Here is a 22,589-nt window from a genome sequence, read left to right on the forward strand (position 1 = left end):
GAACATTTTTTCAATGCGACAGAGTGGTAAGGCCATTTGGAAGTGACTTTGGACCTAAGATCTTAGCAGGAAGATCCATGTAGGCCTACTTTAAACACTATTAAATACCTATCAGTTTCTCTCACTGGTATATCAGGAGACATACACATAAAAACACTCCGTGGCCTGTAGTCCGCAAGCGAAATATGCCGACCGAGCGACCACCGCTTGTCGGCGAAGTTAGTGCCAACTTCTGCGGATAGAGGATGGCGCGTGGTCAGCGCAACGGATCCCTACGACCGTTAATCTCGGTTTTCTAGGCCGGAGCCGCTATTTAGTTGTAATAGCTATTCAGTTATCCTCACGAGGCTGAGAGGACCCCGTTCCAGACCCACTACTTCTCAGAAAATCCGGTAGCTCCGGGAATCGAACCCGGGACCTCTTGATCTGTAGCCAGGAACTCTGACCACTAGATCACAGGGGCGTCAGACAGATATATAATAATGCATTAATTCGGAAATGGTATCCTTAACTCTGAGTTGTCAAACCAAATTTGGAGTGACCTCGCTCTACGTTTTTGCAATCAGTTGTAGGTGAGGTAAATTAAAATAATACGGGTAAGGGGTACAAAACATTACGGTTCTATAAATGTCTCCTACTTCGCTCTTACGGTATTTTCTGTATATCTACTGCTTAATGAAGAACCAAAATCGATACAAGTTGTCGTTTTTAATAATATTCGAACAAATCCGTGGACCAGCCAGATTGTTTACGGCCACATCTTACCTGCAGGCAATTCGTTCAACCCTGATCTAACTCGTAGAATAAAGAATGATTGCTGGAAACATGCGCTCCTGTCTTACAGACATGTCTTCTGAAATCCTTATGCCAAGAAAAAATTGTGAAGGACAAAAATGTTTCATTTTTTTATGCCAGAAGAAGTTACTGTGAAAGTTGCAGACTATCTAGAGACCTGCAGCGCAGTCTTGTGTTCAAGAAGTGCATTAGAATTCCTTTGAGGAAAGAGGAGCTCCCTGGCAATTAGACTGACGTGGCGTGAAGCTGACACAGCCTTCCATCCGTCCATGCATCTGTGAAATTCGAGTAATTTCATTTTAGATAAACGGAGTTGACTCTCGTTGGTAAATTTACATACAAATAGACACCCAATTACAGTTATAAGAAAATGTTCCGTATTCTGAGTAATATAGCATAGGAAAAAATAACCTACATGCAAGACAATACGATTATCAGAGTCTGTGTAACTCCATGTCACTTTTCTACCCTGAAGATGAAGGCAGCAGCCTGACCCAAAACATTTGTGTCTGTCTACCAAACTTCGTGGCGTAACAACCGAGACGACTATAACTTTAATATCAACAGTCGTGAGAACCTCGAATTTTATATATATAAGGATGTGGCCTTGCGACGAGCTGATCACTCGCCCAAGGAGTCCTACCGAATGTGTAAGATCTAGAAAAACCTAATTGAACGGAGTTCATGGAGGTAGGCCTAGGCCCACTGGGGCTGTAGTGCCAAGAAAGAAAGAAAAAAAAGGATGTGGATGAAATTGATGGACTTGTTACATCTGATAAGCCAAATATTGTATCGTAGTGTCAATATATATTGTTAAACATCTAGGCCGAGGGCACACCAAGGAAACTGGCAACCTCAACGCAACCGCAATTTCAGAAAATTGTTATCAGCCTAAGTTGAACACATGTTACTGAATGGAGCAGCGCAAATTGAAGAAACTGCAACGCAATTCGCGGCAAGACTGAGAAACTCAACTTCCAGGTAACGGAGCATGCCAGTTTTCTCACGATTGCGTTGCCGCGTGGTTTCCTAGTGTCAGTTGTTCTGTAACGCGCTTCAGTGGTTTATTTGTTTGTTGAGATGTTAAGGTATAACAAACACCACCTTGACTGTGCTAGGCAGGACAAAATGATTTGGTTTGGGAAAGAATTTCTCAGGAGACGAAGTATGGATCCTGATTAAGTTCTTTCGAAACAATATAAGCACCTCAGTTCGAATTGTCATAGAAGGACGAATGCTCCCAATGTTTTCTTTTCCTAATATTGTATTTAAGCATCCTATTGCATTAATAGTTCATTTATTTCATATTTGTTTCCGTCTTAAATCCAGCATCGCCTTACACACAGTAGTGCTTAAATAGATCCGTTATATGGTCGTGGGCTCTTATCACCTGGCACAGTTGAGGGGTTGTTATGAACACAGTTAATGAATATTTGGGTTCCATTAGGGGCGGGAAATTTCTATACCAGCCGAGTGACGTACAGCATCTGAAGAAGAAGCCTATTTCATGTAGTTCCATTGCATCACGATAGTTGTCTCGACATTCTCACCTCCCGACCTGAGATTTCTGACTCTCTGAGCAAGACCCTTTGTTCTTCACCAATTAAAACAGTGCAGTACACGTCATGGAAGTAGCAAAAGTCTGCACTTCATTTGAATTCTAGGAGCAAGTAACGATGTTGTTTCCCCAACAGCTTCCGTTACCCGCTTTGAAGACCACTGTCATGTAGCTCGGAATCTCAATCGATACGGAATTCCACCAACTTCCGGTCTAATTGTTAGCAATTCAGCAACATAGTCCAGATGCCTAGGATCCGTACCTCGACCCAGAGACCATCTATCCTGACTGCGGATTTTCGTGGTTTTTCTCAGTCCCACGAGGAAAATGTCAGGCCATTGCAAGAAAAATGTTGTGAATGAGGAATTTAATCGTAATCATATCTTTAACACAAAATTTTCGCACTTTAAATTAGGCCACCACCACTCGCATCCATAAATATTAAAATGTTTATTCATTAACAGACAAACAAATTCCGTGGCTTTAGTCCACAAGAGAACTATACCGGCCGAACAACTGTCGCTTGTCGGAGAAGTTAGCGTCAACTTTTGCGAATAGAGGGTGTCACGTGGTCAGCCAACGAATCCCCACGGCCGTTAATTTCGGTTTTTCTAGACCGGAGCCGCTGCTGTAGCCTGTGGGCTACTAAAATTATTCAGGTATATAACTGAATTCACTCTTAAACTTTTAACATTGCACCTCTTTATATTACAATTTGTCTGTCTTCATTATTGTCATGTATTAAGGATTCATTCAGTAATCTGTCAGACGACAGGTCCACAGTCTCTTTCAAAACAGTTCCTCCACTTAATGCGATCTCAAGCTTTCTCCTTCAAATGAAAATATCCTTTTCTGCTCCCAAGGTCATCCAGTATGTTCTTACGTCTTCTTCCTCGTCTTCTGGGCACTTCTATCCGCCCCTCCTGTTTGTTTTGTCTCCAAAGGAAACATCTCGCATACATGGTATCTCTGTTTTTGGAAAGAGACTATCCAGGAAAAGTGATAATATGTTAGTTTTTCCATTTGCTGTCCACATCGCAGTACAACAGCCGTTCAAACCACTCTGGTCACGCCTGTTGCAATACGAACTTGAACCCTCTCGAGCATCATTTGCTCTGTGCTTCAAGTCGCTGCTGATGACGCTGCTTCCGGCATCAGTTTTTGGTTTTTGGTGTCTCTCTTCGTCTGATGTCTACCCTTTGACCTGTCCAGCAAGGGAGGCCCTGCCAGTAGCTTCGCTACCGCTGGCATAGCTCTCAGGGTCCTTGGCATACTAAAACTCCCTCACCACGATAACGTGGAGACACCAACGAGGGGATATTAAGAATATACGAGTAGTAAATATAGACACGGCTATGGATTGGTGAATGGATTTATTCATCACCTATACACACCACTCGGGGGTAGCATGGTCGGTATAGCGACTGACTGGCTGCGGGTTGCACGACCGACGGGCCGGAGTTCAAATCTCGGTAGAGTCAAGAATTTTCTGTCCTTCAAGTCGTCCAGAACGGCTCTGGGGTCCAACCAATCTCCTATCCAATTGGTACGGGGGGGCTCTTCCCCAGGTTTAAAGCGGCCGGGGCGTGAGTCTGACCACTCACCTCCAGCTAAGGCCGAGGTTAAGAAAATGTGGATCTATACATCCACTCCCCATACACCTTCATGGACAACTTTATCTTTTACCCTACCTATACACATCACTCTTAACTACAAGGAATTACTCGACTACAGCGCCATCTCTTCTCAGCCCACTTACAGAGCTCAACTGTCCTGGTTGCCCCAGGTCTCTTAAAGATAACTCTTCGCTACGGACCACATAGAAAACACCCCCGCTTCAATTGTTGTAGTCCAGCTGTTGCAGCTGCCTCGCAACGGGTTGCATAACACTTGACACTGATCTCTCCAAGGCATATTTATAATTTTATGACGTGATTAATTAATTCATATTTATTTATATTTATTTGTTTATTCAATATTTAGTTGCAGTATTTGGATTTATTTAAGAAGATGTTTTCAGAATCAAACGTTGTACTATTTGATTTTTAAGGGTAGTATGTGGTTTTAACAGAAATTAATTAGAAACTTACTGATATCGGTTTATTCAGAATTTAAACAGGAAGTTAAATACGTCTTGGAGCAGGGAACTAAAGCTCTCCACATAACAGTACGTCACACAAGCTGCTAAAGTAATTAACTTAGAAACAAAACAGAAAACTCGTAATACAAGGAGTGTTGCACCAGTAGCGCATGTTAGCACGCTATTTCCGTGTTACACATTAAAAAATTTGAATAAACAATTTCGAAAAGGTGGTTTCAGCAGAGCTTTGAACCAGTTCTTGGCGAGAAAATCGCAACGCCACTCGTGGTGTTAAAGACGCACGCTAAACTAGGGCCGAGCCATAGCTCAAGCGGTTAGTCGCTGGCTTCCCAATGCGGCGGCCCGGGTTTGATCCCGGGTCTGGTCAAGTGGGATTTGTGGCGGAAAAAAGTGGCACTGGGGCAGGTTGTCTCCGAGTACTTCGGTTTCCCCTGCCAATCTTCATTCCACCAATTGCTGTACAATCACCCTCACCTATCACCTGGGGCTGGTACGATAGGCCAGAAGTGGCCAAAGTACAAGGGACTTAGTCCCACCCCACTAGCAATAAAATAAAAGACACGCTAAACTAAGCTCACAATTCGGGACCATCTATAAAACTGCATGAATACGTAATTGTAAAACAAGCATATTGTCCTCAAAACAGTAAAGCATTTAATTTACGGTGACTCTAAATTAAGGACAAATTCATTAACAATTTTCCCAGTTTAAACAGGCACAATTTAACCACACTGCATATATATCAACGAGATTTTGTTGGGCTAACCATACGAACGGATTATCATTCAGTGGACCTTGTGGCCATAAAACACCCCTAAGTTCCTCATGTGAACCGATCCCGCTTGTAGTCTGCACCCTCCCAATAAATGCAACAAACCTCATTTATCTACTACATGAATTCTCAAATAATAAATAGAGCAAAGAAAGGGAAGTTCGTAAGGTGAACATTGACACCTATCATTTAATCATTTGTTGTAATTTCCTCATCCTTTCGATGCTATATAGCAATGCAGTTGAAAGAGCGTAGCTAAGTAACCTACGGATCACTTACGCTCAGTTAAATGTGTCATGGTGTCAGAGGGGTTGATGTTCGACGTCACCGTTGTTTATTCTGAAGCAGCTGCCCTCTCATACTTGAAATACTAACCCCCAGCTTGATAGACTTGTAATGGAGTCTTTTGTAAATCCCCGGAAACAATGGACGAGCATGAAGTGTGGATAGCGGAAAGGCTCAACGTCTTCAAATGGCGCCTGAATTGCTGGATGTTGCAGACAATAGAGAAGATACGTTTTCATTGTCCCCGAGGGAACAAGTATTGTTCGTGTACTGTAAGAATTCTGATGATATGATGCGAGGTGGTGATCAAGTGGCCTGGAATTGAACATCTGACCCACGGTCATCTTACTGTAATGGCTTCTGTAACAAAGGTCAGTAGGTTTCTGTTCCCAGAAAATCCTCAACCCACAACTTTGTGCAATTTACGTAGAAGCTCTCTCCTCAGAAAACCTACTGTCATTTTCCTCAATAATCACAATTCAGAAACATATCCAATCTTCTTCTTCTCTTTCTTCTACTCATTCTCTTTCTTCTTCTCCTTCTTCTCATCCTCCTTCTCCTTCTAATTCTTCTTCTCCTTTTTCTCATTCTCCTCCTCCTCCTCCTCCTTCTTCTTCTTCTTCTTCTTCTTCTTGTATAGACGGTTTAGAAAATCGAATGTTCTACCGGACACAAAATCCTCTTCCTGTCTTCCCTCTGTTGTTCCTATTCTCATCTCCAACTACAGATTATAAAGAATGCAGTCTTCTGGGATTTGGCACCGTGTATATGTGGNATTATAATTTCGTGGTATTTTCGGCCACCATCATCATCTATTGGGGCACGCGGTAGTGTAGTTGGTTGAGGCACTATGCTACAATCCGGAAGGTCGCGGGTTCGAGTCCCGATGAGGTGGATTTTTCAAGTGACCTAATCCTTGCAGCCGCATTATGGCCCTGGGGCCGACTTAGCCTCTAACAGAAATGAGTACCAGGAATCTTCCTGGGGGGTAAAGGGCGGTCGGTGCGTAAGGCTGACAGCCATACAGCCATCTGTGAGCCGATTGTCTAGAGAGAATATGGGAGCCTCGACGTCTCATTATCCTGTGGGCCTTCACGGCCTGTTACAGGGACAGCTACCTTAGTTTATCATCTATTCCATCTGCTTTTTGTTTTGATATAAAAGAAAATAAAAGAAAATTGTGCAAAGACACTCCACGTACTTACCCATTTACTTTGACCTTGAATACACGTAAATTACCTTCGAAATAAAATCGAGTATTGCTCTGTGCATCATTGCTGATGGTTAAATGTCGAACAAGAATGAAGCGCGTTTGACAGCCAAAACTAGTTTCGAGAAAATTTGCATATCTTGTTTCGACCCCTAACAGGTGATTTCTGGATCAACTGAGTAACTACTAGCATAGAAAGGAAGTGATCTGCTCCATGGAGCTATTTCACGTTTAGCTACTGTATACTTTAAAATATCTATTTGAGAAAAAGTCTTTCGGTTCTACGCAATATCTTCTACTGAACTGAACGCTACTCCAGGCTCTATGGCAAACACATACATTTTCTGTTAAACTCACAACTGCTCCAGGCCCAACAGCACACACACACATTTTCTGTTGAACTCACAACTGCTCCAGGCCCAGCAGCACACACATACATTTTCTGTTGAACTCACAAATGTTCCAGGCCCAACAGCACACACACGCATTTTCTGTTGAACTCACAACTGCTCCAGGCCCAACAGCACACACACACGCATTTTCTGTTGAACTCACAACTGCTCCAGGCCCGAAAGCACACACGCGCATTTTCTGTTGAACTCACATCTCACAACTGCTGTTAATATTAAATTTGTCTGAAAACTTTAGTGTTAGCCCTCCACACAAAGTTTAATCAATATCCATGCAGAAAGAACAGAGATAATCAGAGATAGAACAAGAAACTGATGCAGAGAAGCAACCTGCTCTTTGTACTGTTTGTGACATGTTTCACATCAGTTGACATATACGGAAATCCTGACTTGCTGTTTAGAACCTGTTGTCTTCTCCCGTATATTTGTTGATCAAACTTGTTTTTCATGACTTGCACTGAATCTCAGTTTTGGTGTTTCCCGATTTTCATTATTGTCTCGCTATCCAATTTAAAAGAATATATTTTTATTGCTGGTGGGGTGGAACTAAGTCCCTTGTACTGCGGCCACTTCTGGCCTATTGTACCAGCCCCAGATGATAGGTGAGGGTGATTGTGGAGCAGTTGGTGGAATGAAGATTGGCAGGGGAAACCGAAGTAATCGGAGAAAACCTGCCCCAGCGCCACTTTGTCCACCACAAATCCCACTTGACCAGACCCGGGATCGAACCCAGACCGCCGCGGTGGGAAGCCAGCGACTAACCGCTTGAGCTATGGCGCAGCCAAAAGAATAAATGGGACAAAGTTAGAGTGAGAGAGGGACTGTTGAAATCAATACAAGTTGCGGTCAGCATTGTGACAGAAGCTTAATGAGCCCCACCCTCCTGTTTACCCTTCCATAAACTTCGGGCCGTTTGTGTTTAATTTGACTAGATGTTTGGAAAAGTAATGATCCACACTAATTCTGCTCGCTCCAAGTATATTTGACCTGAAACGAGAGTGTATTTATTCAAAGTTACGAAAAGATTACGCGATGTCTCTCCTACCTGGTAGCAGAGACATCGCCATGTCAGGTAGACAGGACTGCAACCTCAGCACTGCATGCCTCACATGCAGCCCTCCCATTGTTAACATCAAAATTTCGCCTTAATATAGCCCTCCCAACGTTAGCAAAACAAACAAACAAAAATCCGATTATATGCTCTGTTTTTACCAGAAGGACAAGCGGGCACTGCCTGGGAACCTTCAAAATCGGAGATATAGTTTCTTTCCCCCCCCCAAGTGTAGTGTCTCTCACTACGACCTCCACTTCTTCTCTGTGAATTCCATGCAAATGACTGCAACCTCAGATATGTCTTCTGGTTTGGAGACCATAATTCTCATCACTTTATTTACATATTGCTTGTACCAAGAGCATCAAATTCAGCTTGAATGTGAGTCTCACAAATACAGGCTTTAGAAAATGTTGAACATATGCGTAACTCCAAGCGACTTTCCTTGATTTGCTTCAGTGTCCTTCCATACCATGTCCTGTCCAGAAGATGCTGAGTGTTTGAAAGCATCTGCTGACGTTTCGTATAGCGTAGTCATGTTTATCCCCCTGCTCTGGTTTTAAAAAGATAAAATAAAATGAGGCTTATGTGATCACCTTTCTGTCTACTTCTCTGTGTATCCGTCCACGTCTCTGCGTCTCTCTCTGTGTATTCCCAAAAATTTTAGACTTAGAAACTTTTCACATCAAATGTTTGTCCCCTCCTCCAATTTCTTTTAGGCTTATGAGATAGCCTTGCTGTCTGTATGTTGGTCCCCATAATTTTTAGACATATGAAATTGCTTTGCTGTTTTTGTGTCTGTATGTCCCAACTATCGCTGTTAACGGAAAATTTATATGTCTGTGTATCCCCCTTAATTTTGGGGGGGGGCAGTCTGTGTCATATCAAAGGAAATCAGTCAATTAGTTCTTCCCAGAACTTTTCATTTATTGAACAACCGCAAGGCTTTGCTGAACTGAATATGAAACAAGTATTCCTTACGGTGCTGTGGCATGATGCGTCCCTGGGTGCCGGATCACAGAGATGACTCCTGATAAGGGAGCTACATGCAATATGCTGAATAAGCGCTGGCTGACAGCCGACAAGGGGTTGTCCTCCGGCTTTATGATTGGAGCGGAGACTAATAGCTTCTTACCGCAAACGGTAAGCTTGTTACTAAGTGTCGCAAAGGACTTGAGAACGGCTGTATGTCACGTCCTACGTGGAATAGTTGGATGGACATAGGAGCTTCATGGCGTGTAGCCTTCACAAGACAATATTACAGCGGTCAAATTAAGGATGTGTTTAAGTGTAAGATTTGAGGCTTTCAAACCGTTACTATGAAGAATAGCGGCCTCCGTAGTCTAGAGGTAACGTTCCCACCTCATGACTCGTGGTACGCGGGTTCGAATACCCGGCGGAGGTCGTCGAAATTTTAAGGCCGGAAAAATTCAGGGAACAAGTCCTCCGGGAGGGACTTTAAGCTGTGTGTCCCGTGTCGTAACTTTACGGCACGTAAAAGAACCTCATATCCCCAAAGGGGATCACTGAACCAAATTCCAGGACGTTTCCCGCCCAACAATACGGCACGTAAAAGAACCTCATATCCCCAAAGGGGATCACTGAGCCAAATTCCAGGACGTTTCCCGCCCAACAATAGTCTCTAAGGCCTCTGATAGATGGGGGGAGCATTATAGACACCTCTAAGCAAGTGGCCGAACTCGCTTGCTCGGCGGTGCTGATGGTACGCGCCATTTATCGGTAGGGTATAGAGACTTGTAGAATATCATAGAGGGAAGCACAATAGATCAAACTGGTAGCGGTGCATGGGGAAACCCACCCTCTCTAAATAACTAAAAAAATAAAAACACTATGAAGAATAAATCTTGTGTGAACCGACCTTTTGGAGGAACATCGTTTCACACAAGATCTACACGGGGCCACATCCCAGAAGACGGCATTCTTCGAAGGAGATGTCTTCGAAAGTGTGTAATAAGAGTATTTTACGATCTTTGACTGCCCTGAACACTGGTATCACGGGCTACAATCCTGTACAGCGCATGGATATATGCGTATTTTTGTTATCTTGTGGTCCCCTGTGTTGTCAGTGGCCTAGCAAGTGGATTGTCTCCCGTTCAGAAAGTGCTATTAAATGTGTGAGTGAAAGATGTTTGTTTTGAAAACTAATTCTGAATCCTATCAGCGCACAGAACCAACTCAGTAAGAGCTGAAGAAGATATGGAGAAGAAAAATGTTGTTACATCTCTTGTTACAACGAAATTCAATTCCTTGTTTGCTGTGATATGATTTATTATTTTAAAATTTTACATAAATTTTGATCCTTGAAAAGTAGAAAACGAACCTGATTCTGTTGAAGAAACTACCATTTTTATGATTTATTATTTTAAAATTTTACATAAATTTTGATCCTTGAAAAGTAGAACACGAACCTGATTCTGTTGAAGAAACTACCATTTTTATGATTTATTATTTTAAAATTTTACATAAATTTTGATCCTTGAAAAGTAGAACACGAACCTGATTCTGTTGAAGAAACTACCATTTTTATGATTTATTATTTTAAAATTTTACATAAATTTTGATCCTTGAAAAGTAGAACACGAACCTGATTCTGTTGAAGAAACTACCATTTTTATGATTTATTATTTTAAAATTTTACATAAATTTTGATCCTTGAAAAGTAGAACACGAACCTGATTCTGTTGAAGAAACTACCATTTTTATGATTTATTATTTTAAAATTTTACATAAATTTTGATCCTTGAAAAGTAGAACACGAACCTGATTCTGTTGAAGAAACTACCATTTTTATGATTTATTATTTTAAAATTTTACATAAATTTTGATCCTTGAAAAGTAGAACACGAACCTGATTCTGTTGAAGAAACTACCCTTTGTTTATGTGTACAGAATATTTATATATACAGTGACAGGGGGTGGGGGAACAGAAATGCACAGTTCTATGGGCTCACAAGTGAATTTTGAAAGAGACTGAGATAGAATTGCAAAATACAACTTTATAATTTTCACTGCAGTGAATATCCAGTGAGCCGCAGAACTCCACACAGTTTATCCAGTTCTCGAAGCACCCCTCTTCATATGCCATGTTTCCCCCTCCCTATTTCGCTGCAGAAGGTACTTCGCCGGATATAAAAGAAAAGAAAATTGAAGGAGACAAAGAAAATGCATACTGCGGAGAAGTGTGCACAAAAGCAGAGAGGGGTGAGCGTGCAGTCCATTCTAAGCAGAAAATTTCTGCCAGAGATCACGTGACGTCACAAGTTCTGAAGCAAAATTATCGGCTTTCACGTGTATATATACCTATAGCTACGTGTGACGTAAATCACAACATATTACAAGATACTGTATATATATATATATATATATATTCGGAGTGTCTGCTAATTATTATATTAGGTCAGGTATCCCAAATATTCAAAGACAGAAATATTTATCTATGGTTGCCTTTCATCATATAGTACTCTCAACTGTACAGGGTGTCCGGATGAAAGGTATCAAAAATGAAATCATTATGTCTCAGAATTTATTATACATATTAATGGGTTACACCATTACAAAGAGAAACTGTCAAAGTTTTCTGTGTATATAACTTTCTCAGTAAATTTCAACTGGGCTCCCTTGATGGCACGACAAATATCCAGGCTTGAAGCATGTTTGGTGTTACCATAGCCACAGTGTCCCTTATGCGGGTTTTCAGGTGTTGTAGATCGTTGATCTTAAGCCGATAGACAATGTTCTTCACATGACCTCATAAGAAAAAATGGCGACCTGGGATGCCAAGCGACTGGTCCACTTCTGCCGATCTATCTCCCAGCTATCATTCCGTCCAAGAGATTCCTAACATGGTGGCAGAAATGTGGCGGCGCATTCGCGTAAGCCGGCCATGGAAGAAAAAAGAAAAAATAAATAAAAAACTTAGAGGGTTCTCCTTTCCGATGACACAAACCGAATACGTGTATGACAATTACTTTCCGAGATATATATTTTTTTATTTTGGATACCTTCCTCCGGTCACCCAATATTAAGCCATGTATCCCAAATATTAAAAAATTTCAAGTGACAGAAATATTTATCTATGGTTGCCTTTCAACACATATTGCTCTCTGACTGTACTACGCTCCACTTGAACCTAATAAGTACGAATCCCGAATGAATATTGGCTACTGCTGCAGATTTCTCGTGGTTTTCCACAGTACTTCAGACAAATTCCGAGATAATAATTCGATTGGGAGATGAACCCTTCCTTCAAAATCATTTCCAATTTATCAAACGCCTTATCTGTGACACTGTGTAGTTTACATATTGACTGAATTATAAAATCCTAAAAGAAAATTAACTTCTTTGGACAGACATGCTGACGGGCATTGTGCTGGCCAGTAAATTCCCAAGTTCTGTGTGGAGAACACTACACTTCAGCACCATACCTTAAGCAAATAACCCAGTCCACATTCTCAAGTACAGTTTTTCAAGATTTATTTTACTTTGTGCTCCCACCCCTGCCTAAGTCTCCCAAACGATCTCTTTGCATCAGATTTTCCAGGTTTCAGGCTGTCTGGTCCCACGCTTTCCCGTCGGCTTAGTCTTTCCCGATTGCTCTGGCGTGCCACGTTACATACTGCTCAGACAACGCCGTCTCAAACAGTTTCTCGACTGTTGTGTCCTCGTATTCGTTGTCAAGTATATGCATCTTACTGTTACATTGCCCAGTAACGGACACCTCTGTGATTTCAGGATCTGTACTATCTGAAGTTCACTCGTTCTCTCACAATACGTGTGATGCATTTAGAATACCTGAGACTTCACTGAACTACTGGGATGTTACTTTGAAATAGGATGTAACCTTTCTTTAATCAGATATTTCGATGTTAAAAATTTTAGTCAGCTTTTATGATTTGTTCATAATTCTTGTCATAATGCATAGCAACGTGAAATTCATCTATACTTTATGTTCTAAACACCTGGACTATTAATGATAACTCATACTAAAGATCTACTAAAATATCGTGGACTAAAAACTGATTAAGGCCGGTCACGGTAGCCGAGCTGTCTAAGGCATGAACTGTCTTCGCTCGCTCGGAAGCCAGGATCGTGGGTTCGAATCCCACTCAGGGCATGGATCTTTAGTTTGTGTGTTTGCGTTTTTCTGTGTTTGTGTACAGGTAGAGGCCTTGCGACTAGCTAATCACCCGCCAAAGGAGTCCTACCGACTGTGTAAGATATAGAAAAACCGAAGTAAACGGAGAAGTTCATGGAGGTAGGCCTAGGCCCACTGGGGCTGTAGTGCCAAGGGAAAAAACTGATTAAATGCCTTAATTTAAATGTCTAAGACAGAAAGAAAGGAACCGCCGATTTTCCTAGACGCTTTTATTGCTAGAAAATGTATTTAGGGCGAACGGGGCAAAGGTCAATACAAAACTTCGGTAAAACAAAGGCACTAAGAACAAAAACAATTATGCTGCTGAGATAAAAAGCTTTGAATGTGATTAATTGCTCCGTCTGCTTGTAAGCCGAATTTGCATAATAACAGAGACATAATGCCTTCTTAATTCCACTTTCGTGAACAGAACAAAGTGTATTTCCAAAACGTGTGAATGAAAATGCATGTTGCTCTGAATCCCAAATGTATATTCCAGGAGACTTTGACTTGAATGTGAGAGTTTAATTTGTTTAACATTCCACACACTCTCCGTGCCAAGCCTCGGCGCTGGTGAGAAAACAACTGGTACAAAACAAGCCGCATAGTTCTAAAACACACACATGGGAATACTGCGTGTCTTTGTGGCTTGAATGTTAGCATCTCTTTGAAATGTTTTAATTATGTAGGCCTGTAACACTGCACTAAGCCTCCTCTGTGGGCTAGTGGTCAAGAGTTCCTGACTACAGATCCAGAGGTCCCGGGTTCTATTCCCGGTGCTACCAAATTTTCGGAGAAGTAGTGGGTCTGGAACGGGGTCCACTCATCCTCGTGAGTATAATTGAGAAGCTACTTGAATGGAAAAGTAGCGGCTCCTGTCTAAAAAACCGAGATTAAAGGCCGTAGGGATTCGTTGCGCTGACCACGCGACGCTCTCTATCCGCAAAAGTTGACACTAACTTCGCCGACAAGCGGCGGTCGCTCGGTCGGTATAGTTCGCTTGAGGACTAAAAGCCACAGAGTTTATAACACGGCACTGAACTCTATGAGCACTTTTTTCATATTGATCGTAGTAGTCTAGCAGGCAGACAAAACTTAATAAATTCTTAATTATAGAAGAAATGTTAATATTTCTGCTAACATATGGTCCACTTCAGCATAGCAAGGAATTAAGATGAGACATTTTGTAGCAGTTATTGAAATATAAGTTAATTTATGTTCACCTGCATGAAAGACGAAGGGGTATGAAAAAGAAATTTTATAAAGGAATGCGGTAGCGTATTTGGTTGAGGCACTATGCTACAAGCCGGAAGGACGCGGAATCGAATCCCGATGAAGTCATGGATTTTTTCAATTTACCTAATCCTTCCAGCCGCACTATGGCCCTGGGGTCGACTCAGCCTCTGATAGAAATTCTTGGGGGTAAAGGGCGGCCGTCGCATAAGGGTGACAACCTTACCGCCATGTGTAAGCCGATTGTCTAGATAATGTGGGAACCTCAACATTTCACAAGCCTATGGGCCTCCAAGGCCTGTTACAGGGATACCTTTACTTTCTTACTTTTATGAACAGAAGCCAGAAACCTCAGTTGACGTCAAAACACAAATAAAAATACAGCATTTATCCTAGTATTAATCTAATCAGAATCAAATTTGCAGAGAACATTAATAACTACGTTCTAATGAAGGCTTACAGTTGTACACAACCAAATGAAAAAGTTCTCATTAGTAAACTATTAGTTTAAACAGATACAGTAGTAACAAAAGATATCACAAAAGGTTCAAGCAGGTAATAAATATATTGCAATACATATCATACGGTAATTTACATGAAGTAAATGTAAAAGACAAAGTTCTCTTTGGCTTATAAGAAACGATATATCGTTGCATATATCGAAACAGCTGGTATAAAACATGTTACAAAGTGCTATGCTCGTTAAGTATAATTCATAACATTTTCATAACAGCAAAAACTGGCAAGAGAAAAACTGGAGTAATATTTAGAAAAATAATATTATAAAACAAATTAGAGTCATATACTGGGGAAGGTCTATCAGGAAGTCAAAATCGATCGCAGAAGAATATATCATTTAACCTCAAAGACCGTAATACTAGTATTATGAAAAAAAGTTATCACTGACGTCATAATTTGAACTCGTTTAGGATGGGAAATTTACACTAAATTGTGTTTGCGGGAGCCTCGGCAGTAGATGGCAAATAATCGATACGCAGTGAAAGGAGCTCAGATGAGAAGGGCAGTAGCGGTGTGTTGGAAGGTGCCATTGAAGAGCAGTTGGGCATGAAAGGAGCCAACAGTAATAGAGTCCGGAAATCGGTTTGAACTATGTACATAACCCTAAACACGCTCTCTCTTCGCCTTGCTCCTGCTTACTTACTTTCTCTCTGGACTGAATCAGAGTAAGATTCAGAAAGGAATTTTAGATTGGATAAGGAGAAAGCTCTTGAAAGAAAAGAAGTGTATGCTCCTCTTTGTAGTACACATATTCAACCTTAAAAATTTCTGTTATTTTTTAAATTACTTTCCTTATTTTGAAAAAATAGAAGTATAGTTTTGAGATTACCGACCGCCTCTGTGGTCTAGTGGTCAGCGTTCCTGGCTACAGATCCACAGGTCCGGGTTCGATTTCCGGAGCTACAAGATTATTTCTGAGAAGTAGTGGGTCTGGAACCGGGTCCACTCAGCCTCGTGAGGATAATTGAGGACCTATTTCAAGGAAATATCGGCTCCGGTCCAGAAAACCGAAATTAACAGCCGTTGGGGATTCGTTGCGCTGACCACGCGACACCATCTATCCGAAGAAGTTGGCACTAAACTTCGTCAACAAGCGGCGGTCGCTCGGTCGGTATGGTTCGCTTGCGGACTAACGGCCACGGAGTTTTGTTTTGCGATCATCATGTCGCCTCTATGTCTTTGTATCACCCTGATCAGCTTTGAATGGCTGAACCAAATTTGGAATGTATGTCATTGCACCTCAGCGGCATATTTCATAAATCCCTTCTATCAGTCTGTGCGTCTATATGTGTGCCCTCTTGTTGTTGCTAAGTAACGGCTCGGTAAAAAATAGTTGCTGCCGCAACAATAGAACAATGGTTAAACGCGTCGTTTTCCGTGCAATCCGTTTTGTATCAAATGAAACCAGGCGATCTGTTCTTTCCAGAGCTTCTTGTATTTAAATCTAATTTACATTTTGATATTTCTTCCTCCACCGCCCTGAGCGAACCTGCGCTACACAGACTTCTTACAGTCCATGTCCCAAATCTCCTGTCCATTCCTCTTATCTTAGGCCGTTTATGAAAAGAATCCGTCCAGGTCCGAGGCTCTTTGACACATTTCGTAACAAGCTTATTTTTTTGCGGTGAGGAGTTCATAGTCTCATTCCCAACCCACAAGCTGGATGACCACCCCTTGTCTGCTGTCCGCGAATGCTTATTCAACACATTCGCGGCTTCCATCCATATCTGGAGGCCGTCTCTTCCATCCGCAACCTGAGGACGCGCCATGCCGTGGTGACCAGGGACCCACATAAGATCCGCAACCTGAGGACGCGCCATGCCGTGGTGACCAGGGACCCACCTAGCATCCGCAACCTGAGGACGCGCCATGCCGTGGTGACCAGGGACCCACATAACATCTGCGGCCTGAGGGCGCTCCATGCCGTGGTGACCAGTTACCCGCCTAACATCCGTAACCTGAGGACGCGCCATGCCGTGGTGACCAGGGACCCACCTAACATCCGCAACCTGAGGACGCGCTATGCCGTGATGACCAGGGACCCACCTAACGTCCCCGACCTGAGGACGCGTTATGCCGTGGTGACCAGGGACCCACCTAACACCTGCAAGCAGAGGATGCGCCATGCCGTGGTGACCAGGAACCCACCTAGCATCCGCAACCTGAGGACGCGCCATGCCGTGGTGACCAGGGACCCACCTAACATCCGCAACCTGAGGACGCGCTATGCCGTGGTGACCACGGACCCACCTAACATCCCCGACCTGAGGACGCGCTATGCCGTGGTTACCAGGGACCCACCTAACACCTGCAAGCAGAGGATGCGCCATGCCGTGGTGACCAGGGACCCACCTAGCATCCGCAACCTGAGGACGCGCCATGCCGTTGTGACCAGGGACCCACATAACATCCGTAACCTGAGGACGCGCCATGCCGTGGTGACCAGGGACCCACATAACATCCGTAACCTGAGGACGCGCCATGCCGTGGTGACCAGGGACCCACCTAACATCCGCAACCTGAGGACGCGCTATGCCGTGGTGACCAGGGACCCACCTAACATCCCCGACCTGAGGACGCGCTATGCCGTGGTTACCAGGGACCCACCTAACACCTGCAAGCAGAGGATGCGCCATGCCGTGGTGACCAGGGACCCACCTAGCATCCGCAACCTGAGGACGCGCCATGCCGTTGTGACCAGGGACCCACATAACATCCGTAACCTGAGGACGCGCCATGCCGTGGTGACCAGGGACCCACATAACATCCGTAACCTGAGGACGCGCCATGCCGTGGTGACCAGGGACCCACATAACATCCGTAACCTGAGGACGTGCCATGCCGTGGTGATCAGGGACCAACCTAACACCTACAACCTGAGGATGCGCCATGCCGTGGTGACCAGGGACCCACCTAACACCTGCAACCTGAGGACGCGCTATGCCGTGGCGACCAGGGACCCACCTAACATCAGCAACCTGAGGACGCGCTATGCCGTGGTGACCAGGGACCCACCTAACACGCTGGGAACTGTCATTACTGTATAAAAATGAAAATGTGTGTTTCGTATAGTCTTCTGCCTCGGCGTTATGCTTGCAGTGAGACAACTCGTGCAGTGGTTTGGAAGGTGTTCAGTCCATTAAGTCACGTTCATTTGGCCATTGGTGTTACTATACCTACTGCTAAAATCCTGTTGTGAAACAAACCGCGTAACTTGCCAGTTCTCCTCAATAAATCTTCTTGTGTTACAGTGGTGTTACAAAGAGATCTTCACCTTTTCGATTGGATTGTTCTCGATAAACATTCTTCACCGCACGCACTTTTCGACATTTCAACACGAAAACAACTGTAATCCTCATATGCATCAACCAGACAAGTTGAAACTTGCGCGTCATATAAATAAACGTTCTCCCTAACTAGTCCCGTTCATCCCCGATAGATGGCTTTAGTAGTATTACTGTAACAACGTCAGTTCAGGAACTTAATTGTCACCCTGTGTACTGAATATACGTATTTCAGTTAGCCGTTTAATCCGTCGACAGTAGGTACTCTCTTTAAAGTGAATCTCTGAGTAAATTATCCACTAAAATTAAGTTAAAATCTAGTATACGTAATCGATTCTGGATAAATGATCGGCCCTTGTCTACTTCCTGCCCTCGTGGATTAACAACCCGCCTGCCGGAATGACAGACAAACTGATATAGCTGACTCTGAGGGTCCTTCTGCCTGATTGGTTGCGAGGACGACAGACGAAGCCGAAAAGTGTGCAAAGGACTGTCCATCCTTAACATCCAGTCCTCAAAACAATGCGATTTATAGTAGAGAATTAGCGGGCGTATTGAGAACTGAAAACCCTAACCTAATGTATTCATTTCAAGAAGCTTCTGCATGAAATACATTCACAGATAAATAAAGCGTAAGAAATGCTTGTTGTGATGCAGTTCCGACTTTACCCTCGTCCCAACTCATATCTAAAGCATAAATATTCAACTATATAAAGCTACTGTTTGGGGGCATGCGCTAGCGTAATTTGTTGAGGCGCTATGCTACAAGCCGGAAGGTCGCGGGATCGAATCCCGGTAAGGTCATTGAATTTATAATTGACCTAACCTTCCAACAGCACTATAATCTTCGGGTCGACTCAGCATCTACAGAAATGAGGACCAAGAATCTTCCGGAGGGTAAAGAGCGGTCGAGTCAGGCTGACAATATCACCGCAATCTGTGAGCCGATTATCTAGATAATGTGGGAACCTCAACATCTCACAACTTTATGGACCTCCACGGCCTGTTACAGGAATAGCTTTGCCTTTTCTCTAAGCTACGATTTTGTCTATTTTTATATGGATATGAAATTTGTCTGCCGCCCTGAGGAAATAACACAAACGAAGGATGTTTGAGAGTAGGCTGCTGAACGTGACATTTGGACCTATGTATGTATGTATTATGAGATGGGGTGGGTTTCCCCATGCACTTAGACCAGTTATTGGTCCATTGTGCATCCCCCTTTTAATTTTTACTGTCGCCATACCCTACCGGTAATGGTGCGTGCCACCAGCCCCCGTAGAGCCAACAAGGTCGGCCCCCGGTACCTTGATGCTTCCGCCATCCACCAGAGGCATTGGAGACTACTTGCGCGGGAAATTGTTGCCTAATTTTGCTCAGAGGTCTCCTAGAGACATGCGGTTCTTTTACGTGCCGTAAATCTACGACACGGGACACACGGCTTAAAGTCCCTCCCGGAGGACTTGTTCCATGAATTTTTCCGCCCTTAAAAATTCCACGACCTCCGCCGGGTTTGAACCCGCGTACCTTGAGTCATGAGGTGGGAACATTACCCCTAGACTACGGTGACCGCTACATTTGGACCTAAGAACCGAGTTTTTGCAGACTGGAGACAATTTCGTATTGAAAAGCAACATATTACTGGGGTGATCAAGTAAGTGAGGCTAAGACATGCGGCGTATATGACATGTATGAGAAATATGAACTGCATACAAAATATTAGTTTGGAAACATGAAGGGAGAACACACTTTGTACAACTAAACAGTGAAGGATAATATTCAGATGGACATTAAAGAAATGGGATGCGATTAAATTCATCTGGATAAGGATCGGATCCAGTGGTGCGCTTTTGTGGAGGAGGTAATGAGCTTAGGTGTCCATAAAAGGCGAGAGATTTCTAGGCTATTTGAGCACCTATTGGTTTTACAAGGACTGTGTCCTCCTTATTTGTGTCTGTTGTGTTACAACTAGAAATTTCATCCGCATGTTTCGAACTGTGGCTAATGTCTTGTGCTGAACCAATGTCCCCTTGTTTACCGCGACCTGCTTATATGCCTATCGGACAACTGATTAACAACGAGGGAGGCTGATTGATTAAATAAAAGATTGCCTCACATATCAAATTAAATGGATGGTTGGTTGATTGAGAAGTTTATCGATTAAATGTCTGACTCATTCATCGGATTCCGTTAATTAATGAAGTAGCAGACTGGCAGACACTCGTGGGCAGACACTTAATGATTGACCAGAAAGTGACTAATGGGTCAAGCAGTCGACCACACAGAAACCTGATGGTACTTTCTGCCCACTGAATTCTGCATGTGCTGCATTTTGCCGGGGAAAACTAAATTAGTAATGCAGTCAGTAAGAGCAACCGGGAGCAACGCTGTAATCCCGTTTGACGAGGTCACTCGTAATATACAGCGTTTGCGCTCCAGAAAACTGGATACGAAGAGTTGAGAGATTTTAATGCATAGCCAGGATTTGGGCGAATTATAGAATTAGGTTAATTACAAATTTTTAAAATCGGTTCGCATACCCCGGAGCTGCAGTTATGAAAATCTGCTTTAATATTTAGCCTGCCACAGGAGAGAGAAGTCAACAATAACATAAAATTTTTAGAAAGCAATCTTCTGGAATTTGGCACCGTGTATATGTGGTATTAACCGACGTTTCGGAGGAACGTATCGCCTCCATCTTCAGGGTAGACCTCACGGTCTCTCCGCTTGCAGGTTTCTTATATTTTTTCTTCTCCCCTGAAGATGGAGGCGATACATTCCTCCGAAACGTCGGTTAACACCACATATACACGGTGCCAAATCCCAGAAGATTGCTTTCTTCATAGTCACCGCCGTGAAAGCCTCAAATCTTACATAAAATTTTTAAATATATTCTTCAAATTATCATTCACAAGAAGAAAGCAGTCTTCTGGGATGTAGCATCGTGTAGATGTGATGTTAACCGACGTTTCGGAGGTACGTATCGCCTCCATCTTCAGGGTAGAAGGAAAAATAAGAAAATCCGCAAGCGAAGAGACAGTGAGAACCGGTGCAGGCACGACAGTTGGATGCCGGCGGACAACACTGCTTTATATACCGGAATACGAAACTCCCCATAACCACCTCCGTGAGAACCCCAGACCCTGCTTGTTATATTCTGTCGCAGGGCCAGACAATTTTGCATATCAATTTTTCGTTCTATTCCATCCTGTTATATATATGTGTCACCGATGGTATTAGGGCCGTCTACACAACAGCACAATAGATTGGCCACGATTTTAATAAAATCGATTATACTGCATATATCAATAAATTATATTTGTCTTGTTACACTTCGTGTTTCGGTTCATGGGCAGGCATGACGAAAGGCAACAAATTCATTTCAGAATTGCAAGGTCAAATGAATCTACTTTTGCAAAATTCCACGAAAACTTCTTATGTCCTTATGAGCTAATCTAACCTCAATCACTGGATCGTCCAGTGATTGAGGTTAGCTGTTTCTAAGGGACCCAGCAGAGTAGGTATCTCCCACCACCTGAGGACGGAAACAGATCCAGATTCCGAAACGTTGTGTTTTACAGTTGTTAGAATACCGGACGATGTACAAAGCCCAAAACCCCAGTAAGTCTGAATATCAGTATTTTGATTTCATCAGGATAATTCTCGATCCGTTATAACCTGACATGTGACCTTTATACACAACATACTTACTTACTTACTTACTTACTTACTCATGGAGCTGAACTCTTCTTGAAAAGAGGCCAATTCTGCAGCTACTCAAGAATTTCCCAGCATTTTATAGAACCTGAAGGTTCATTACCCTGTTCACAAGAGCCATCCACTGGCCCCTATCCTGAGCCAGATCAATCCATATCATCCCATTCTATCTCTCTAAGATCCATTTTAATATTGTCCACCCACAAACACCTTGGTCTTCCCAGTGGTCTCTTTCTTTCTGGCTTTCCCACTAATATCCTATATGCATTCATCTTCTCCCCAATTCGTGCTACATGCCCTGCCCACCTCATCCTCCTTGACTTGATCATTCTAATTATACTTGGAGAAGAGTACAAGTTATGAAGCTCCTCATTATGCAGTAATTTATACACAACTACTTTCCTTATTAGCGTACTTACTGTTTAGCGAGCCCCATAAAAATAGAGACCAATAAACCCTGCATAAATACGTAAATATGCGACGCAAATGACATACAAAA

The 22,589-nt window shown here is 43.0% G+C and overlaps 1 protein-coding gene across 2 annotated transcripts in view; it reads left to right on the forward strand.

Moving 5' to 3' along the window:
- The window catches only part of LOC111871073, a 436,676-nt gene that overhangs the window by 384,265 nt on the left and 29,822 nt on the right, over positions 1-22,589 (forward strand). The gene's annotated exons all lie outside the window — the stretch shown is intronic.

This window comes from Cryptotermes secundus, unplaced genomic scaffold, assembly GCF_002891405.2.
Source record: "Cryptotermes secundus unplaced genomic scaffold, Csec_1.0 scaffold73, whole genome shotgun sequence".
NCBI lineage: Eukaryota > Metazoa > Arthropoda > Insecta > Blattodea > Kalotermitidae > Cryptotermes > Cryptotermes secundus.